The sequence below is a fragment of the Anoplophora glabripennis genome, unplaced genomic scaffold (assembly GCF_000390285.2).
Source record: "Anoplophora glabripennis isolate ALB-LARVAE unplaced genomic scaffold, Agla_2.0 scaffold76, whole genome shotgun sequence".
NCBI classification, from domain to species: domain Eukaryota; kingdom Metazoa; phylum Arthropoda; class Insecta; order Coleoptera; family Cerambycidae; genus Anoplophora; species Anoplophora glabripennis.
The window spans coordinates 763,287-769,053 of NW_019416218.1; the positions used below are offsets into that span (position 1 = coordinate 763,287).

Sequence of the window (5,767 nt, forward strand, 5' to 3'; positions counted from 1 at the left end):
GCACCACGCGAGAAAACGGGATTTCACCCACGTTTCCAAAATTTCCGAAAGAAACCCCTGCGAAGCCCTGATTGCCGCCAATGCAGGATAGCGTGAAAAACTTCAAACAAAATTTTATAAGTCCAAATATTTCAAAATGCGAACTAAAGCAAAGCCTTGGTGTCACTATTAATCAAATACAGACTCACAACTCCTTGGAGACGGCCACAATCTATACACAAACATTTTTCCAAAAAGCAATTTTCCAATTCTGATACTGACCTCGCTAAAGGCCCCCCTGCGAAGCCAGCATAGCGAGCATTCGGACGTCTACCCAGGAACCATGCAGTTCAATAACCAGAGTTGGATCCTGGCCAATACATATTGTACCCTCCAAATTTTTTTTGTCAGGCAAATAATTTCAAAGAAGTTATTCCAAAAAAATTTCCATATGTTACGCAAAGCGATCTTTTAAAGCAAGCGTTTTTGTACATAGATCTATAGAAGTTTATTTAAATTACATTGTTTTAATCCCCGAAAAAAGAAAAGTTTGTTATAGTCTTTCCGAAGTCAGTTGAACGCCTGGCGAATAAAATTTATTGACTAAAAGTTTTCTACTAAAAGTAAAAAATTATAATAATTTGTATATTTATAATGGGCAGAAAATTTCTATTATATGTTCATTTGGCCAACGACATATTTTGATTATTTATGTCCTCAAGAAAATTGTATTATATTGATGGTAAGTTTCGTTTTGTTCCGTTTCAAAAGGTCTCCAAAATGCCACGTTGTAATAATATTATTTCTCCCTTTCACAATTGTAATATCAATGATTAATAGAAGGTGCTATGATAAATTAAATTTACCTGAATCACACCAAATTCCACACTGCTCCACTGCACTGCCGGGCAATTTGTCAAACACTTGTCAACAGCCGAGATTTATTGTCCAGTGGCCCAATGCAGCTGTGTTTGTATTTCGTTTGCCCGGGCTCGCATTCTTCAACTGGGCGTATACATTTCTACCACCTCCACGTTTAGTTCGACCATATGGGCATGGCTAAATAAATACGGGAACAAGTTTTTCAAATATTTCAATTTCGAGTTGCTGCATCAGCGATCGAGCCTGGTACACACTGTCAACCTCTTGGTTCTTCAACTGATATCGGAAAGACTATACCATTGAGATAAATTATTCTATTCTACCGAGAAGCTTTGCAATCAAAAAGCACATTTTATGCGGGTATGTAAATTATTTTCTCTTAAATGTAATAAAATAGCATGGCAATAATTTTTATGGAACTGATGCAAAAATGTGTTTACAAACATAAACAAACGTGTGAATTTATTTTATTTTTGCTTATTGAGCCTACCGTCGGTAGTATTTGTCACGACTTAAACATGGCACGCTCCTTTTTGTTTGTGCGTTCATAAATAACGGTACTATAACAAAAGCAGAAATTTAAACAATCTAGTCGTTCGTTTCATCTTGTGTATACATACGCATTCTATTTACGTGAACTACGAAAAAAACGGGAAAATAAAAGCTAGTGCATTCGGAGCGAATTTTAAAATTAATTAGTTATTGACTGCGTTACAATGATTTTTTACTTTTATAATTCAATTTTTCAGAGAATATCATTTAGCTGGGCTGGGAAAAAATTCAATCACATCTGCAGAATTGTAAAAATACATAAACAATTGATTCAAAAGGGATCAAATATTGCATTACCTGCGCTGGAGGCAGTATGAGTAGAAACACACAAAAACATGTTTTGTACAGAAGTACGCTCTGCTATTTTATTATACACATTAATATATACAATGTACAGATATATCTATGTATGTAATACTAGCATCCTTATAGGATCAAATTTTACGGATATCCTGTACTTTTTGAACTTAGGACATAATATTACGCCGTGTTGTTTAACAACTTGATACAACACCACACATCAAATACAATGTTATAAAACTGATAAACATTTACAAAAATATTTAAAAAATGTTCAATATAAGAATAGTGTGGCGCAAACACCACAAAGTGTTTCAAAATTTTGATTGGTATTGTTCAACATTGACTTGTAACTTTAAATAAAATAGAAACGCGAGTAAACTGTAACCTGAGGGGTTATTTCTTCATTTATGACCAGTATCATAACGATATTAACTTGTAAAAGAGTCTACTATGTAATTCTCGAAAGGGAGTTTATAATTATCATTATCTTATAATTATCATTACTTTAATTAATTTTAACTTAGAAATGTTGTACGTTCAGAGAATGAATACTAGACACTTACTGTATATCGCTCATGTGCAAGGTAATCCAGTGGTTTACAAGAAAGAAACACCAAAACTTCCAGGAAGGGTTTTAATAACAATAAAAACAAAACAAACAAGCAAAATAACGACACAACGGGCTCGAATAACATTATTAATTACTTTATTGACATGCGACAGCGTACCGAGATTCAGGGAATGCGCGATTCATAGAAAAATTTGGAATGACTTTATCCATTATTAAATTATCACGAGACTCTAAAACATGTTCTTAACTTACTGGCGGGAACCCTGAATATCGGGACGCTTTGGCATAATTATGCTCAGCATGGCTTACAGATGGCTCCAAAATGACCAGAGGGACGGGTGCAGGAATATATGGACTCAGACCCAGATGGAGTGCAAGCTACAGTCTGGGGGAGTTCCCTACTATATTCCAAGCAGAAATTTTCGCGATAATGGCGTGTCTGGTAGAGAATGTACGTAGAGGTTATAAACGTAAACTCATATATATATATTCTCTGATAGTCAAGCTGCAATTAAAGCTTTAGCCGCACACAAGGTAAGTTCAAAACTGGTGTGGGACTNTATATATATATATATATGTTTATCAATCGGCAGTTATTGGAACATATTCAGAGATATACCGGCAGTTGGTAGGACACATGGCAGTTTCGGGGTCAGTCCTAACAACATTTTTTATCTATCAGTCATTTCGGGGACATGTCCTGAAAAATACCTTTACCTACCATAGTAAAATTTTCTAGTAGGTAATAATTTTTACAATGTAATTCACTATGTGCAATGCTACCTACCTACTTTTACGTAAAACTTAAACACTTTCAGTGTAAACTAAAGTTCCTCTGTCAGATATTTGAATTGTGAAGTCAAGAGGATAAAGTATGTATAAGTAAGTTATGCTCCGATTATTAATTATTACATAAAGCACCTGATTTGATTGCTATTTCAAAAAAAAAATACATTTGCAATTACCGTTACCAAATATATTATTCTTATGTAGTAATTAATTATTAATAAATTATAATAACATTAATACTTTAATCGATACTATTATTAACATGACAAAGTATATCTGCGACTCTTGTTTTATTCATGTCAATTTAAATTTTAACAATAACATTCAAAATTTAACTAGGTTCAAGATTGTACAAACTTTACTTGTGCTTTACCTTGGATTTTGTGGGTGACACATAGAAAGGAATTATTAATTATTCGCATCAACTTATTTCTACAAATTTATTAAAACAGATTTATTTTCGGTCCGCTTTTTCTGAACGAATATCTTGATCTAGAGTACTCAGGAGTACTATAAAAGTTATTCATCTCAACCCTATTATCAAACGTCAACGAACGTACTCCTAGTGCAGTGACAGTGACACTTGCATATGATTTGAACTTGTTCATATCCACTAATTATCCAGTGATTTCGCCATGGAGACTACACATTCGCCCTGCTGGTGTTAACTTTTTTGTTCTTAATTTGTTATCGGCAGTCAAAACAATACAGTGATCCATATGTTTTTTGGCTAATCTGATATTGGGTAAACACTATTGTTTAGTTAACCTTACCAACCAGCAGATATAACTAAATTTATGAGTGATAATTGTATATTATACTGTAGATTTGTTTCTGGGTCAACCAACCCCCTTCCCATTCAAAAGTATTTCTTCATTCATACAACCTTAAGATTAGTAAGTACCTATATATAACTTTTTAATCAGTTATAAATATTTAAATAACTCTCACCGCAGGTGTCAAGTGATTATTTATATAATACCTAATGATTAATTTGCCTGATCAAAATAAAAAATACAAAAAGTAATTACTAATTGGACTAGATAAGTTTAGTCTTATATTTCTATAGCTTTGTAACTTAAAAATTAACTTAGCCCGCTAGATACTTTATAATTGTGGCTGTACACGAAAATGGAAGTGGTAAATTAATGAATGATAACTAGGCATACTAAATATTTCAGGTGTTATTCTGGGAATTTTTGTCTAAATTATTATTATTAAACTACTCGAACTTTACTGCAATCTTGAATGGTAGGTGACGATGGTGACGATTTGGATTCTGAACATGACCGCCACATTGGAGACTTTCCTTTCAGCCAGTATCAATTCCTGACATCCAATACTTTTGATGAAAGGATCCATGGTTTTGACAACAGGTGGAAGCAGACAAATAATATCTATAACTTTAAGTACCTACTATAGCAAAAGCTATATACTATAGAAATACTCAATTTTAATATCTATTTTGTTTTAGAACAAAGAAGCTAAATAGCTAGGCTCGGGTTACAAATTTAAACATATTTTTTTATATGTTTAAACTAATTAAAATATGTCTTTTTTTATGCATCCCTAATAAAGCTTCATTATTTTATTTTTATTGAATTATTTATCCCATCTCTAAACAAACAATCTGCCTCAGTTTTAGAGTTCTATTTTGACCTTAACAATTTCTCATTAGCGGAGCCCCATTATTAATAACTTGGCGGATATTAAATTTAGAATTTGACAGTACAATATATTTAAAATGACCTGAAAACTGCCAATTCTATAAAATTAATTTAACTGACCTGTTTAGTATTGGTAAATATTCTTTTGCAAATAATGAAGTAATTTTCAATTATAGTTTCAAGAGAATGTAATGGTAATATCATTTAATGAATTTTTCTGTGAACTTGAGAGCTTGGGCTTCTGTAGATTTAATGGCTTTTATCGCAACAATCCCTAGATCCTGAAGGCCTGCAAATAAAAAAACATCTGTCAAAAAACAGATCTCTTTTTAATATATTTAATCAAGTATGTAATTTAATTAAAATCAAGAGTAACTTCAGTAACAACATTATAGAGCGTAAACCTCCATAAACATTATAAACAAGATATAATAATAATTAATAAGTTACAAATCCACCTACTTAATGTTTAACCTACCTATCAATGTACCTACGCGCCTACCCGGAAGCAAAATATTGAAATGTCCTGTAAACTGCTGATTCTCCTATGAAACGATTTAAAGTAAATATTTCAAAATGTAAGGTCATTTTATAGGATAGTTTTTATTATATTGGTATGTGTAGGTATTGTTTTGGGATTAATGTAGCAATTTTCAATTACAATTTTACGGAAAAATCAAAAAATTATCAGTAGCTGATTTTTTATGAGAGAACTTTTAAGGCAATCGACCTATTAAGCCCAGCCCCATTTTTAGTATGTTAATAAATTATTTATGTCATTGACATTATAGATATTAAATTTAGAATTTAAATTTGTAATAATTATCTATTTATTTATCGGCATTATATCTTAAAAGGTGCTCACATACTAGTAGGTATATTAAATTAACAATGACCCGAAAACTATCGATTCTCCTATAAATTTAATTTAACCCACATTTATATTACTCAAATTATTTTGCTAATGCTGGAGCAATTTTCAATTAGGTATTATTTTCAGAATTAATAATTTTTGAATAAGCTT

General features: G+C 31.7%; 1 long non-coding RNA gene across 2 annotated transcripts; it reads left to right on the forward strand.

Annotated features, from left to right (window-relative positions):
- The first annotated feature begins 3,674 nt into the window (after window positions 1–3,674).
- On the forward strand, window positions 3,675–4,649 carry LOC108906895. Of its 2 annotated transcripts, none has more exons than XR_001964309.2 (3): window positions 3,675–3,821; window positions 3,903–3,972; window positions 4,258–4,649. It is a non-coding gene; the product is annotated as an uncharacterized LOC108906895 (long non-coding RNA). The 2 variants fall into 2 exon arrangements; XR_001964310.2 differs by having other exon boundaries at window positions 4,332–4,649.
- The last annotated feature ends 1,118 nt before the right edge of the window (window positions 4,650–5,767 follow it).